At 33.8% G+C, this 18,205-nt stretch overlaps 1 pseudogene; it reads left to right on the top strand.

The window, feature by feature from the left end:
- Positions 1-4,752: 4,752 nt before the first annotated feature.
- LOC103672828 lies at positions 4,753-16,129 on the top strand (annotated as a pseudogene).
- Positions 16,130-18,205: the final 2,076 nt, after the last annotated feature.

Genomic DNA, 18,205 nt, shown 5'->3' on the forward strand with positions numbered 1-18,205 from the left:
TCTGAGATGCTTAAAAGAGCTAATAATTGAAGTTGTACTTTAGTTCAGGGTTCATTAACTCAAACAAGAAGAGATAAAGGTAAATGCATTTCCTGTAGTTGGTTTTTTATCACTCAAACAGTTCATTCTGATTCTTAATTTTTGGAGGTAATACTTAATGCAGGACATTATTTCTGATAAAAGTTCATTGATTTTTATGATGAAATCACAGCAATTAGACAGATATGGAATGAGGATCTGCAGACTAGATAAGAAGAAGGCAAATTAAGAAAAGGACACAAAAAGAACGAAGAATGATTCTAAAAAGAGCAAAACAAGTTTAAAGCACTATAGAAAATTACAAAATGGAACAAAGAAACAAAAGTAAATGTGAACAAGGAAAAAAAAGAAAATTGAATAGAAGCAAAGACAAAAGAGACAAGGAAATTAGCTTGTGGGATTTTTTTCTTTCCTTTCAACTCTGGAGATTCAGGTTTTTAAAAAGCAAGCTCTAATTACCTATTTAAAAGTTTCAGAGCTTTCAGTCTTCATTTTACTTAGGATTAAACACACATAACACACACAGACAGTAGAGTAGAGTGTTATGTAGCACAGAGGATTCGTTAGGATTTATTTATAGCAGAAATACTTAAGATATAACATTCAAGCAGTAAAATTAATTTTTAGACAAAATACTAAAAACCTAATTTTATTTACTTTTGACTTTGAATACTCACTCCATTAATGTGATATTTAAATATCAAAGATTCCAAATTCCTTCACCTACTAGAGAATTTCTCTTGAGTATGAGTTAATTTTATTGCAAATGAATTATAATTGTTTGTTCTTCTCATCAATCTTTAAATATATGAATTTTTTACATCTCACCCAAGAATTGCTTCCACTGTAAAATAGGGTGAAAAGTGGTATGCACAAGTAAAATTCTAAAACCTGCACATTAGTCAATTATTAGTTAGCATAAATACACATTCATTTTTAAAGCAGGATATCTGACATTTCCAAAGGAGTAGAAAAAAACAGTATTTACAGCTCAACAGGCCCAGAGCAGGTCCTTTTGTGATCAGCTAGAGTGAAAAACCTCATAATTTATGACTCATAGGACATTTAGTAGAATTCGCAGAAGTATTTTGCTTCTGTATTGGGGAAATTCTAGTCCCAGATTAATCACTTCTCTGTACTCTAATAGCAAAATTTAAAGAAAATATCCAAAAGAATTTTAAATGGGTATCCTATTAAAAATTATCATTTATACAAAAAAGTAGAAAAATTTGACCCACTATTAACTAATTGAAACCAACCCAGAAATAATAGGAGTTATAGAAATAGTGGATAGAGGCACTAAAAGAATTATTACAACTGTATTTCATATGCTTAAGAAGTAGAATACATATTAAGTAGAGAAATGGAAGATGTAAAAAAAGACCCAAATAGACCTATTTCAAATCAAAACTGCAATGTCTGAGAATACACGGAATGGAATTAATAGCAGATTAGAAATTGCTAAAGAATAGATTAGTAAATTTGTGAATTTGAGTCTGAAACAGACTTTAGCAAGAGAAACTATGCAAAATAAAATAAATAAACAACAAGAAGGGAAGAAAATGAGTAGTGCATTAGTGAGCTCTGGGGAAGTTTCAAGTGTCCTAATATATTTCTAGTTAGAGAATTAAAAAGAGAAGGGAGAGAAAAGGCAATAGAAAGAATACTTGAGAAAATACAGAATATTTTCCAAATTTATGGAAATGATAAAACAGCAGATCCAAGAAGACAAATAAATGTCAACAACAGTTCCAGGGCTAGGAGAGGAAAAATGAGAGTATATTACCATTAGGTTCTTAGACTATATGTGAAGGGCTATGATATACCCTGGGTGTAGACTGTGACACATTAAAGATATATACAATAAACTTTAAAGCAACCACTATTAACAAAAATAATTATAACTAGGAAGCCAACAAAGTAGATGTAAAAAGAGCATACAACACTCAACCTAAAGAAGGCAGAAACAGAAGAAAAGGGAAGCAAAGGACAGTTAGGACAAATAGAAATTATAGAACAAGATGGTGTATTCATATCCAAAAATACTAATAATAACACTAAATGCAAAGACTACCTAATTAAAAAGCAGAGATTATTCAATGCATAAAATTTGCAAGAACTAATTATATGTTGCCTACAAGAAACAAATTTTAAATATAAAATATAAACAGGTTAAAGAGGATGAAAAAGATATCCCATGGCTAAACAATTGAAACAAAAAGTTAGATTGACTATATCAATATGGAAAAATCATTTTTAGAGCAAAGAATATTATGAGGAATAAAGAGAGTTATTTCATAATAAGGGAAAGCTTATCAGGAAGCTAGAGCAAAATATTATGCACCTGATGACAAAGCTTCGAAATCTATGAAGCAGAAAGTTATAAAACTACAAGAAGAAATAATCAAATTCACAAATATGTTTGGTGTGTTCAATAGCCATCTCTAAATAATTATTGAAATAAGTAGCAGAAAATAAGTATGGCTATAAAATACTTGAGCAATACCATCAATCCACTTGACCTAATTAACATTTATAAAACATTCCACCAAATAACAGAACAGTAACATCTTTTTATGAATTTGTGAAAGATTTACCAAGATAGAACACTTTCTGAGCCATAAAACAACTGCCAAATCTATACAAAAGTCATCAACTTATACAAAATCTGTCCTCCGATAAAACTGAATTGAATTAGAAATTAATAGAATGATACTTGGAAAACCTCCAAATATTTGGGAACTAGACAACACAATACAAAATATTTTATGGTTCAAGATGTAATTAAAAGGGAAATTAGAAAATGAAAACATGACGTCAATATTAGTAATATGGAGTTAAAACAATAGAGATATTATTATAGCACTAAATACTCATTTTAGGAAAAAAGCCCCGGTCAATGACCTCAGATTCCATCTAATAAACTGGAAAAAGAAGAACAAGTGAAACCCCAAATGAGCAGAAGGAAGGAAATAATAACGATCAGAATGGAAACCAACAAAATAAACAGAAAAAAGAATAGAAAAAACAATGAAACCAAATAGGTTTCTTTATGAAGTTCAATAATATTGATAAACCTCTTGGTTAGGAAAAAATAGAGCAGAAACAAGTTATAAAATCAGGAATGAGATAGGAGTCATCAAAACATATTAAAAGTACGGTAAGGGAATAGTATAAAAAAAAAATTCATGCCCCCAAATTCAACAACACATTAAGTAGGCAAATTCCAAGAGACACACAATTCCAATGCCCACTTAAGGAGAAAGAGTAATAAGATACCTTCTATTTAAAATAAAATGAGTTTAAAATATCCTCACAAAGGAAACTTCAAGTCAGGTGGCTTTATTGTCAAATTTTACCAAATATTTAAATAAAAAATAAGACCAATTTACTCAACAAAAGACAAAAGCAAAGACTGCAAAATGATCAAAGCATTGGCCAATATCTGTCTTGAACCTAGATTTGATAATTCTTTAAAAATTAAAAAAAAATGAATGTAGCAGCTTATGAAAAGAATAATGCATCAACAGTAAATGGGATGTATCTGAGGAATGCTAGGTCAGTTGAAAGTTCGTAAATCAATGTGAGATACCATATTGACAGAATAAAAACACGCGCACACAAAAATACTATTTCAATAGAACGTGTTCATCGTCGGGTGACTTGATATACAAATTGTGTTATATCCAACACTGAAATATGACTCAGAAACAAAACAGAATGAACTATTACCACTTGCAATACCATGGGTAGGCGAATATGAAAATAATTATGCTAAAGTCAGAAAAAATACACTATAATTCCATTCACATGACATTCTAGAAAATGCGAAGAGATCTTTATTTTTTTTTAATTTTTAAAATATTCTTAAAATTTATTCATTTGAGAGAGAAAGAGACAGAGAGAGCACAAGCAGGGGGAAAGGCAGAGGCAGACGGAGAAGCAGACTCCCTACTGAGCTCAATCCAAGGACCCTGGGATAATGACCCGAGCCTAAGGCAGATGCTTAACCATCTGAGCCACCCAGGTGCCCCTTGAAGAGATCTTTAGTGACAGAAAGGACATCGGGCATTTCTGGGGATGGATGTGTGTGGCAGGGAGGTATAATGCAGGAAGGAGAGGAAATAGCTATTACCAAGAGGCATGAAGAAGCTTTTGGGGTGATGATAGTTTCATTATCTTAATTGTGGTCATAGTTTGTGAGTATATCTATATATCAAAACTTTCCAAACTTTACACTTTAAATATTTTCAGTATATGATATATCAATTATATATCAATAATGTTATTTAAGAAAGGACATATTACTTTTTGACCAGTCTACAGTAAAAAAAAAAAAAATTAGTAAAGCTCAGATGAAATGGCTATTAATTTAAGGTTCTGATATTTGAAAAATATTTCCCAGATAATTCTGAAGTAGTTATTTTTCAGCTAACAGCAACAATTTTAAGTCCTAGTATTGAAAAATTAATAAAATTACAAATGGATTAGACACACAAAGTACTTTAATTCCATTTATTCACTCCATCAATAATTACCATTTGGCAATTATGTACATATATATTTACAATATAAAAACTGTTTTCCAATAAATGAGATAAAGAATAGGAAGAAAATAAATGATGGTGATGATAGATAGATAGATAGACAATAGATAGATAGACGATAGATAGATAGCAATAGATGTGTGTGTATGATAGAGTGAGTACGAGCATGGCCGGGGAAGTGGAAGCTAATGTTTTAGGTAGAGCTGTCAAGCAAAAACCTCTTTAAGAATATGAACAATTAGAAAGTCATGAAGAAAAAAAAAAAAGGAAAGTCGTGGAGCAGTTTACCACCGGGAAATTCCTTCCTCCCTTTCAGAACATCCCTACTGTAGTATGGATCTTTACCTAAAATCTTGGGACTAGATGCGTTCTTAAATTCAGAATTTTTAAAAACATTTTTTTGGAAATAACATGTTCAGTGTTGCTATAAGCCGTACTCTACTCAAACATCCATAGTTTTACAGTAAAACAAATGAAACATTTCATGCTAGTGAGGTAAGTAAAATCTCTAGATAGCTTTATGTCAGCTTAGGTCAGATTTTAATACCATGTAATTTTGGACTAGGACCGGCTTTTCACCAAAAATCATAGAAAAACTTGTATCTGTATTATTTTACTGAATACAGCTTGGAAACCCTAGCCGTTCTATCCTTCTCAATTAGTTGCTACTTTGGAACTAGAAAGAAAAGGATGCATTTGAGGGATAGAGTAAAATAAAATGTACAGACAATTAATTCTACCTAGCACAAAAAATAAGTATGATAGGTAACAGTTAAGGGTCTGAAACAAGAAACACTAGGTTTTAAACTTGACTTCACCATTAATCAGTTATAAGACCTTGAATAATTGACCTAAATTATCTAAAATTTGATTGAGTTACTTGAAATATGGGTGTAATAATACCATTAAGAAAGGCTATCAAAACTTGGAAATAAGATAGGTGGTTATGTAGTAGTAGAGGCCCATCTGAGGACTACTTAATTATTTAGGAAATGTACTTTGTTCATTCCCTGCTCACTGTTTATTAAAGGTCCCAGAATTAGTGAAATTACATGTTACTTGTAGACTTTTTTCTAACAGATATGTAAATTATTTCTGCCCAGTAAAAAATATAGCCTCAAAATTTATGGATTATTATCTTATAGGATATTAATCACATTAATCAGTTTTGTATCTAGACTATCAATCTTATTCAAATATTATTTTATTTAAATATCTATAAATGCCTAGATCTTCAAATACCTTGTACTAGCCTTACCATATTATTCCAGTATAAATTCCAGGATGATTCCAGTAGAACGAATTTATTGAAATCTTTTATACATATGAAGTTTATATTTGTATAGGGGGTCATATTTTTAACATTTTAAAAATTATAATATTAGCAATATTAACATTGTAAGGCTGGTTTGAGAATTAAATGAGATAATCTAGGCAAATGGCAAGTATTCTGTAACTTTATCTGTGTTATTTTATTTCATTATCTTCATTGTTTTATATTCTTTAGAAATTCTCTAGTGCATTTGGTGTAGAAGAATGTAATTGCTGCCCAGATGCATCTGTGAGGTGAAGTGTATTACTGAAGGATATAAGCATTCATAAAACCTCTCAGATCTCAGCACCAATGCCCCAAGTGCTCTCTCTAGCCTTTGGGGCAGTTGGGTGGGAGAGGGGCGGGTAGAAAGTATTGAGAAGGAAAGAACTTTCTTCAGAGAAGAAAGGAATGCAGGAACTATGCTTAATTTTGTCCATTAAGAAAATCTCATATAGCTTCTCCCATGAAGAATGCTGTCAAATTTCATTAATTTCTAGGAAACATTTTGTAATCCCTTTTATATCCAGACAACTCGACTCTTAGAACAGGAAGCAGGAAAAACAAAACAAAAAAAAAAAAACAAACAAAAAACAACCTCATGTTTTATTATAGGTCCTTTTTATCACATAACATTTTATTTTTATTTCATCCATATAGCAACTCTCTATGAAATTAATGTCATCTCCATTTTAGGGGTGAAGATACTGAGGCTCAAGGAGTTTTAACAATTTTTTCAATATCATAAAACCCATTTGTTAAAGAACCTGAATTTTATTTGCCAGTCTCCAAAGCTTTTCTTCTTTCATTGATACTTTACAACCTTTAAGAATGCAGAAAAATACTCAAGACTTTATTTCTTTGGCTGTAATTGCTATGTTTGAAAATTAGGCAATCATACTTTACTTGTACTAGTATGAAAATTTTCTTGCATCAAGACAGTTTTTTTTTCTCCTTTGATACAGTATCTTTTTTTCCCCCATCAGATCAGCATTTCACACCTCATGCGGAGAAGTGCTAACAATATGCATTATCTCTTTCGTCTGCATACAGAACACATTCTTTTTCTTTTTACTGATTTTGACTACATTTAACTTAAAAATCCAGAAAATGCTTGTAGATTATCGCATGGATTGATTCATGGCTTTCATGGTTATCCTACTAAGTATTAGGATTCCAGATTACATATATATAATCCATAAATATTCCCGCAGAAACTAATATTTGTTCCCAATTTGCTACTGTGGGAATTCTGATTGTTGTGTACTTTGAACTGTTTGGATTTCTGATTGCTCTGTACTTAGAATGTTCTCAATAATTGACTGCATAAAACACCATAAGCATTTAGGAATGCAAAGTCAGAATTTCTCTTTCCAGAAAGCAGAGATAACAATCCAGTAGGTAGCTGTGAACATTAAGTAAATTTTGCATATATGGCACTTAAGAATTCTCAAACCTGAACTAAACTAATATGATTAATAGCCATTTTATACACATTCAGTAATCATCTTTTTCTGATTCCTGTCAGTACTCATGGAAAATGAGTTGGGGTTGCTGGTTGTCAGCCTGAAGCATATTTTCATTTCCATCAGGTTTGTACTCAGCGAACACTTTTATGAATTGTGTAATTCAAACCCCAAATGGTAAATCATTTGATTTATGGACTGGCCCTACTTCATACAGCAACATTTCTATCTTTTCTTTTCTAGACAACAACACAGGCAAGACACCTCCAGAATACTCACTCTATTCTTTTGTTTTCTGAGCCACTGTGTGACTGAAGACCTGAGTTAGTGGCTTTGTTATCATGAGATAATCCTGCAGTTGCTTTTGAATTACCGCACATGACTGTAGTTAGTAATTGCCACTCTGTAAATGCAGATAATGCTTAGCTGCTCTTGAAGATAGCCTTGTATTTAAGCATACCACAGCTCTGTAAATTAGCAATTCTCAAACGGGGGCCGTAATCATAAACTCATAGTTTGCACGAGCAATTTAAGAGAGCTTATTTTAAATTATCACTGCTTTGTGTTTGTTGTAGACTGCCAAATAAGTCAATGTTTTGGTTTTAGTCCTATTATTTAATTTTTAATTTCAAATAATGCTAGCGTGGGAAATAAAATTTCCATGGGTTTATGATAAGCCATAGAGCATAATACCTAAAAGTCTGAGTTCACAGTTGGACTATTTGGCTCAAATCTCATATTTTCTTCATATTGGCTCTACGACCTTGGGCAAACTACTAAACTTCTAAAGAGTCTCAACCTATAAAATGGGAATAATAAAATTTAGTTACTTCATAAGTTAGGTTTTGTGAGTTAATGCATTGAAATTATATAGAACAATGCCTGAAAGAATAAGTGCTTAATAAATACTATTTTATTCATCAAAAGAGGTCACAGATGTTCTTTAAAAATGAGATATACTGTAAAAACCTAATAACATGGGCTGCTAGACTACAGAAAATCTAGATTCTAGTGTTGACCTTGATTTTGTACAAGATATGCAGGTTTCTTAAACCTCTCTATACTCATTGACTTTATTTTTTTTTCTTTTTTTAGAGGATATTCTAAATAATTACTTCAAATCTAGTCCAGTTTTTTTTTTTAAAGATTTGATTTATTTATTTGACAGAGAGAGACAGCCAGCGAGAGAGGGAACACAAGCAGGGGGAGTGGGAGAGGAAGAAGCAGGCTCCCAGCGGAGGAGCCTGACGTGGGGCTCCATCCCAGAACACCAGGATCACGCCCTGAGCTGAAGGCAGATGCTTAATGACTGAGCCACCCGGTGCCTATAAATCTAGTCCAGTTTTACTGATTATCTTTTATTTATTATTATTATTTTAATTTGAGTATAGTTGACACAAAATGCTACATTAGTTTCAGATGTGCGACAGCATAGAGAACCCAGAAATAAACCCACAATCATATGGTCAATTAATCTGTGACAGAAAAGAAAAGAATATACAATGGGAAAAAAGCAATCTCTTCAATAAATGATGCTGGGAAAACTGGACAGCTACATCCACAAAATAAAACTGGACCACTTTCTGATGCCATACACAAAAATAAACTGAAAGTGGATTAAAGACCTAAATGTGAGATCTGAAACCATAAAAATCCTAGAAGAGAACACAAGAAGTCATTTCTTTGACTTTGGCTATAGTATCATTTTTCTAGATAGGTCTCCTAAGGCAAGGGAAACAAAAGTGAAAATAAACTATTAGGACTATGTCAAAATAAAAAGCTTTTACACAGTGAAAGACGCCATCAACAAAACAAAAAGGCAGCTTACTGAATGGGAGGGGATATTTGCAAATGACATATCCAATAAGCAGTTAATACTCAAAACATAAAAGGAACTTACATAACACCAAAAAAATGAAACAATCCAATTTAAAAAAATAGGCAGAAGACCTGAATAGACTTTTTTTTTCCCCAAAGAAGCCATATAAATGGTCAACAAACACATGAAAAGATGCTCAATATCACTAATCATCAGGGAAATGCAAATCAAAACCACAATGACATATCACCTCACACCTCTCAGAATGGCTAAAATAAAAAAAAAAATACAAGAAATAACAAGTGTTGACAAGAATGTGTAGTAAAGAGAACTCTCATAAACTGTTAGTGGAAATGTAAATTGGTATAGCCACTGTGGAAAAGAGTATGGAGTTTCCTCAAAAAATTAAAACAAATACAATATGATCCAATAATTCCACTAATGGGCATTACCAAGGGAATGAAAACACTAATTCAAAAAGATATACATACTCCATGCTTACTGCCAGCATTAGTTACAATAATCAAGATATGAAAACAACCTAAGTGCCCATCAGTAGACGGGTGGATAAGGAAGATGTGGTGTAAAAACAGAATGGAATATTACACATCCCTAAAAAAGATGAAATTGTGCCAGTTGAGACAATTAGAAGGTATTATGCTGAGAGAAATAACTCAAACTGAGAAAGACAAATACATATGATTTCGTTCATAAGTGGAATTTAATAATATTTGTACTCATTGACTTCCAAAGCATGTTAATATGTACTCTGCTTATCTCATGAGTTGGTTAAGATAGAGTAATATAATAAATACAAAATCTGTTGACATTTTGAAAGTGTTATTATCTTTTAGAATATTAAACAAGTGAAATAATGAGCTATCTTTGATGGTGTATTTTAAAAACATTTTTAAAATGTATTTTCTAATATAAAAAGTATCATCAAACGCAAGGAAATTTAAACAATAACCCTATCCAACTTTAGTTGTGTATATAGTATATTCAGACATTATCCTATATGCTTTACAATGTATTTTTATCATTTACTGCATGACATCAATCTATTATGTTGATGTTATAATATCAACAATAGAGACTTTTTGTCATTTAATTTATAACATTATCAGTGAGGCCTAGAAGATTTAAGGAATGTGTTCAAAGTCACCAAATTGCTAATGGGTGAAATCTGAAATTCCAAATCAGTTGTGTTTTATGCCAGGGCTTAAACTCTTACCACAGTGGTGGGCTGTTTCTCCACTCTAGGTATACACTTCTGTAGTATTCTTCATTAAACTAGAGAAATATTTAGAAAAAACCATAACAAAAAGTGTAGTTTTTCACATCATTCCCTGAAATGACAAGAACTGCTGCAAAGGCTACTTGACAGTGGGTCAGGATGAGAATTTTTAGCCTCAAGAGGAACAAACACACCAGAAGTGTACTGGAATGGAAAAAAATAGTCTGGTAAATATATGGCTTGGATTTCTTAGTGGGGAGTTAAATGACAGGAGGCAGAAAGCAAATGTAAATACCTGATTGAAAGCTATTGGAACACAATCATGTCAGGAAATACTGGTCCAAGACTTGGGAAGTGAAAGGTGCCTGACGCAAAATGGAAACAGAAGAAAAAATAAGTGAATAGTGTGTGAGATGATTAGTGAGTGTTTGTTGTTCAACATTAAGAATTGGAAGCTCTTGTGGAGAATGAGTTTACCAGGCTGGTTTGGAATTTTGAGTAGACTTATCTTGTGATTCACCTCTTCTAAGCTCTGTGAGATACAAAGTAAAGCCTTGGTCCTTTTTACAATCACAATCCACTATTAACATTTTCTTATGTTATTGTTATAAATCATTTTGTTGCAAGTACAGTTCTTTACCAATGTTAATACTTCAAAATGTGGAGTATTAACTCCGCTCACTGTGCTAGTGAAAGAGAGTAAAGGAAAGGACAGTTAACCTTTTTAAACACCTAATATCCACTAACCACTGGGAATATGATAGTGAATTGAATTTTCAAGCCACTGTCCTTGGTTGTATTTTAAGAGTAGGAATATTTAAAAACACTTAAATCATAAATAAGTAAATTAAATAGATTTAGATTAAATAGATTTAGTAAATTAAATAGATTAAATAGATTTAGTTGATTAGATGATGTAATAGGCAATGATTTATCATTTCCATTTGAGCAGAGAAAATCAGGGAATAAACTTGGTGAATATTTCTGGGAAAATAGGTTAGTCAGAAGGAATAACATATTCAAAGGCCAAATTGGGAATGAGATTGACTATTGCTGTAGACTGAATATTGTGCTCCCTCCCCCAAAATTCTTAAATTAAATCCTAATCCCCAATATGATGACATTAGGAGATGGGGTCTCCAGAAGGTGATTAATTCATGAAGATAGAGAACTCAGGAATGGGGTTAGTGCCCTCGTAAAAAAAGACTCTATAGAGCTCCCATTCCACTCCTGCCATGTGGGGACATGGAAAGAAGACAGCCGCCTGTGAACCAGGAAGCAGGCAGGCTTTACCAGACACAGAATCTGCTGATGCTTTGATCTTGGATTTCCCAACCTTCAAAACTACGGGAAATAAATTGCTGTTTGAGCCACTCAGTCTGTTGTTCTTTTATAACAGTCTGAACAAAGACTCCCGCCCAGGGGACATTGAGGAAACTGGGCTGGAATGTGGTGAATAAGGGAGAGTCTGACAAGATACAAGCTCAGAAAAGGAGGTAGGATAGATCATGTTAAACTTACCTCCTAGAATAAGAAATTTGGGTATCATTCTAATACATGGCCAAATATTGGTATGAGTCCTATGATTTATGCATATACATAGCCGTGAGCATTTGGGTGGGTTATTTGAACTAAAGGTAGAGAACGCATAGGAAAGAGAAGAGTTAGGAGTTGGGTACAAAAGCTGACTATAACGTGGAGAAACTTATGAAGGTGAGCTTAGAGATAAAAATGATCAAACAAAGGATTTGGTATTGCAATGCTTGTGGAACTTAAGGGAAAATAGAATTCTGGCCTGAGCAATGGAATGAACGATGACTCCATTTATTAAACAGATAAAGTTTGAGATGAACATATTTTGAAAGGGGGGATATGAATAATTGGGTTTTGGAGATTTTAAGTTTGATGTACTTAATTAGCCCTCTCAGGAATGGTGCATAGTGGTTGGAGATAAAATTCTAGAGCTCAGATCCAGGCTAGAAAAAAAAATGAGTATCATGGGTCATCATATAATGTGAAAAGTGTCATAATAGATGTGTGGCCAATTTATTTAACATGCCTGGCTGGTTCAAGAATGGTTTTACAAATAAGGTTACCTTGAAACAAATTTTTCAAGGAATAAAAATATTTAGTATATTAATGAGCATTTATTTTCTGCCAAACCCTTTATATATAGTATTTCTGGTTCAGCAATCTAAACATTATGAGGCGATTGAGGCACACCGATGACACATTATTTATCAAAAGCCATTAATGGTAAGAACTAGGGTTAGAACTTGCTTTTGTTTCGAGTGGACACCAATGTCCCTTCCCTCTGTACCACATGAATCCTGGGTTCTGCCCAACACATAGAAAATGCCAAGCACAGAGAAAGCAATAGGACAAATGTACAGAAAGAGATGGAGCACAATTTGAACAACAGAGGCCTCTGTGAGCTGAATTGGGGTATGTGTAGGGGTAGCATGTTTTAGGAGGTTGGGAAGAAGGTAATGGCCAGGTGTTACAAGCCCTCACATGGTTTGTCCAAGAGTTCAACCTTAGTCCATACAAAATGCAGAGGCCATTCAAGCCTCTCAGATGGTGGGTGGAACCATCCAGCTGGGGTTTCATAAACATCTAGAGTGTTGGTATTGTGGGGATGTAGTAACCTACATTTCTTTTTAGTTATTTAAATAACAAAACTGTATTCTATAACACAAGAGATAGATATGAAGAGCCAAAAATTCACAATTAATTGCTAACATCAACTAACATTAGAAATTTCCCAGCAGTTTAACCCCAAAATTTCTTAGAATGTGTTTTTTTTAGTTTTTCAGTATAACTACTTAAAACAAATAAAATTAAAAATCCTGTTATAAGATTTATTATATTCTATAAGAACTGTGATGTTTCAATATCATGTCATGATAACATATCATAATTAAATAACATCATGAGATTCTCTAGTTGAAATTAGACTAATTTCCAGAAATCTGATATTTGTGAAGGAATGAAAATGCATTGGCTTTGGTTATCCTCTATACATATCACCCTGATACAGATAACTGGATATAATTTATGTATGCTTAAAATGTCCATGTATTGTGATATTTTACAATTTAAATATTTCACAAAGCCTGTTACGAGCAGTGATCTCAACCATGCATATATCAATGTGTGTACCAATAATTTGCGGAACACCTTATGATATCCAAGTTCTATGTACTGGGAACATAGGAAAATAAACCATTTCTGTTTACACCTGAGAAGCTGGCATCACACTTGCTTACTCGCTTTCAGACCCTGGAAGAAACACCTTTATTCTTTAACAAAACTGCCTTTAGAAGGAAGATAGGAAAGTTTAATGATTAAGGTTGAACTTAACTGATTGAGGGTCTTAAATTGATTTCACTCCCAACAAAGACAGAAAATACCAAGAGCAAAGTAAAGGTATTATATTCTTATATATCTATTATTTGAAAAATCCCTAATTGCCTCACAAATTAAGTTGAATCTCTATGTTCTCAATGAATAATCATTATTTTCACATCCCTACTTGTTTTGCTTGCAAATGCACACACACGCATCACAAAGAAGACAGATCATCTAATGTGTCAAGGTACATCAGTGATAATACTTTTTAATTATTATTATAATTATTTTCTCATAGGTTATAGCGGCTGAGGATCTCTGAAAATTGAATAGCCAGGATGATCGTTTATTTTCTTAGTGCTGCTGTTCTTCCACTAGGTGTCAGCATGACTCCAGCTCTTTAGGACAGTCAACCAGCAAAATGCCATCTACATCTGTTCCACTTAATGTGCTTTTCAACAGAAATTTACCTGGTAAATTGATAAAAAATAATTATAAAAATGTCTGGTTATTTAATGACAATAGGAAAATTATAAGCTGGAGTGAGGGTATTCAAAATAAAACTTTTTCAAATTGATTTACAAAAACAGTGTCTTCAAGTAATATTCTAATATTCAGTTCTTTCTCTTTTGTTACAGTCAATGTATTGTATAAAATTTCACATATTCTCTGCATCTGGTCACCCAGGCCTGGAAAAATATCAGTCTTCTGAAACAATGAATCCCCATCTTTTCATGAGAAGGTGAGGTTACCTTTAGGTGTCCTCCATTTTCACGGTCACCAAAATACTAAGGAAAGCCCAATCCGTACAAACCAAGACATTGTCCCATTGCAGCCTGCCCTTTATTAGTTTTAAAGTATTCAGAATGATTATAAGCTTCTTTCAAACAAAAGTTATTGGAAGCTGTGGAGACAGATGGCAAAGGGTTTATTTACTATTTGTCTGTGCTTAGTTACTTACTGGCTTTGTGAAATGTCTGAAGTGACATTTCCGTAATGGTTATTTCTTTGCCAGGTTGGAGAGGAGCATGAGGCGTAACCAAAGTAAGTCTGAAATATTCCAGAAAATGCTTCACGATCCTCAAGTTTATTTTGCAACTGAAAAGAAATACTCCCAAGGGATAAGAAGAAGAAACAGAGATAGGAGCGGTATGGTAGGTTAGTATGACATCTATTTGGAATGGGCTTTAGACTAATTTCGGCCAAAAGGGTAATTTTTCTACTTCGGTTTTCCTTTTTTCTAAAACAGTTTGGTCCAAGTGGTTTAGATGTGAAAAAAACCTCTGTAGCTGGAGAGTCAAACATACAGAGAAAAAAAAAAAAAATCTTTAACAGTACTAAAAAGGCGTACAGGGCCATCTTTTATATATTATCTTCTTTTTTTTTTTGTTTCTTTCATGATCAGTTTTATTCTTTTCCTAACAAAGTTTTCTTTCCCTTATTTTTAGTTTCTGCCTCCTTTTCTTCTCTAATCTCTCCCCTCCCATACCTTTTATTTTTCTTCTTTCTTGGTTTCTCTATGCATGAGAAATTATTTTCCTCTAATTTATTTAGATAAACATATTTAAGAATTTTGTTGTTTGTGTTTGTATTTTTGGTTTTAAAATAAAGAACTGGTACCACCCGGGGTGCTTTGCAGCATCAGTTCTTTTCTGCTGGCTGTTCTCTCTCGGAGCAGCCTGTAGGCAGCAGCCAGGGTGGAATGGCATGATCCTGAGGCCCCACTTACACAAGGACTGTCAGTGGCACGTGGCCACGTGGTTCAACCAGAGGGCGCGGAACATCTGCAGACGCAATGCCCCAACAAGCCAAGGCAGGCACCATGACCCCGCACCCTGCGTCCAGACCGCTCGGGCCCATCGTGAGGAGCCCCACAGTTAGGTACCACACCCAAGTGCGAGCTGGCAGGGGCTTCAGCTTGGAAGAATTACGGGTGGCTGGCACCCACAAGAAGGTGGCACGGACCATTGGGATCTCAGTGGCTCCAAGAAGGCAGAACGAGTCCACCGAGTCCCTGCAGGCTGATGTGCAGGACTGAAGCTGAAGGCCAACCGCTCCAAGCTCATCCTCTTCCCCAGGAAGCCCTCGGCCCCCAAGAAGGCAGATAGCACTGCTGAAGAACTCAAATTGGCTACCCAGCGGACAGGACTGATCATCCCCTTTCAGAATGTTTAGAAGACGGAGAGAGTCCGAGTCATTCCAGAAGAAAACAACTTCCAAGGGGTTGGCAGTCTTTGCACGGCCCGTACCAATACCCGGCTCTTTGGCATCCGGGCAAAAAAGACCAAGAAAGCTGTAGGGTAGGATGTTGAAAAGAAAAAAATAAAGTGCCATTGGCAACTTGTGAAAATTAATTAATTAAGTAAGTAAGTAATATGTAGGTGTATTAGGCCAAAGGTTGAGCATTCATTAGCTCACTTAATTATTTTTTTTAATGAATAAGTGATTTCTTGGGAGAAACCATGCCTTTCAGGAACTACCACAGCTTTCAGCCTATTTAAGTAAATTCAGTATTCCAAGCAATGATTTAGTTCAAAATACATGAAAATACCATTGTTACAGATAAAACTGAAATTCTGCCTTCAACTACAAAGCATTTAAGTGTTAAGTTGACAAAATAATTGTTATCCTGCAACACCTACATTTCTGTTCTGATGTTATATTTTTAGTAATAAAAGAATTTTATTGCTCGGTCAGGATTCCTGTAGCAGAGATGTTTGTATAATGGTGCAAAATTTAATATATATTTTACAATATAGATTGAAATGACATACATCTCAGAATATATAGATAAATGCATCTTAATTATTTTATTGATATTATTATTATTATTACATACATGTCTAGTGACATCATATCTACAGCAGTTAAGTGCCATATATGTCTGTCCATATATATATATTTTCCCCCCTTCAGGTGTCAATCATTTGTAATCTATTGGTTTCCCAACATTTTACAGCACTTCTCATCAGATTATTAAAAGGGTATTTCATTTCTCTAGACTTGAAAACTTCTGAAGTGTCCAAATTTCCCTGTGCTACAAGATTTGGACTTGCTAAGGATGTCATATTTAGATTTTTTTTTAAAAGAATTTAAACAGCATTTGTTATGAAGCACTCTTAAGACTGACAAGGAATAGTGCCTTGGTTTACTAATTCACTTTGAATTCTGACATACTGCTTTCTCTCTCTAGGCATATATGTACAGGAGATAAATTTTTTTGTTATGGATTTGAGAGTATTAAGAGGTGGTACAGTGGAGTAGTTGCTTATAGGACAATAACAGGACATAATAAACTGCAGCAAGGAAAGCATCTTACTTGATAGTTCCAGAAAACCACGCAAATGTGTGCGTGTTCTATCGTCAGAATATAGGTGAATCCTTTTGAGGAAAAAGATGCCTGCAGACAACAAATCCAAGAAAAAAAAAAACATTAACAAAATTAGACTGACCAATGTCAAATACAGTCATGGAAACAGAGATGATATTAGTAATGGTGTAATATGAAAAAGCTAATTGTCCTGATTTTGTGAAATTCTACAGATTACATACGTAAATGAGAGATTATCAGTAATTCCATATAGGAATGAGTAGATAGGTAGATCTTTGATGACATTGCCTTATTCATGCTTGTAGACATACAGTAAGCACTCAAGCTTGTTTGTATCATAAACTTGCAAACTTTTCTATCAGAGCCACCTTTTCTACAGCAAGTCTGAACTTAAATATTTCTGCAGACATTGAGTATAAACTTGCCTTTATCCTTCTTAATGCACTTTGTCTTTCTTCTACAAAACATATTTTTCTTATCTTAAGTGGGTAATGAATGGCAATTTTACCGATAGCTGATTTTGAATTCACAAACATGAAGTTTAAATGATATTCACTCATTTATTCTCTCACTCTACTATACATTCAATAGATATTAAGGACACTATGTCAAGAAGAGTTCCAGGCACCCAGGGTCCAGACAGAAATGGAGAGATCTGGTTCTTGTTCTTTCCATTTTAGTGGGAGAAGGCAGACAACATATATAGGCTAATAAATTAGAAGCATGGAAAACATCATATAAATAAGATAGAAACTTTAACTGATAAATTTTGTATAGGGACCAAATCACAAGTGACTCCGTAATGCCATACATTCCACATAAGCAGGAACTTTTCTCCACTCACCCCCCAAGCCTAACTAAGAGGTTTAATTTTTGGAAGGTGCTGAATATATAAAGAGCAAAGAATAATTGAAAAGTAATTGTGAGGGTCGCCTGGGTGGCTCAGTCATTAAGCGTCTGCCTTTGGCTCAGGGCATGATCCCAGCATCCTGGGATCGAGCCCTGCATTGGGCGCCTTGTTCTGCTGGGAACCTGCTTCTTCCTCTCCCACTCCACCTGCTTGTGTTCCTTCTCTCGCTTGTTGTCTCTCTCTCTCTGTCAAA

Source organism: Ursus maritimus, unplaced genomic scaffold (genome assembly GCF_017311325.1).
Source record: "Ursus maritimus isolate PB19 unplaced genomic scaffold, ASM1731132v1 scaffold_8, whole genome shotgun sequence".
NCBI classification, from domain to species: Eukaryota; Metazoa; Chordata; class Mammalia; order Carnivora; family Ursidae; genus Ursus; species Ursus maritimus.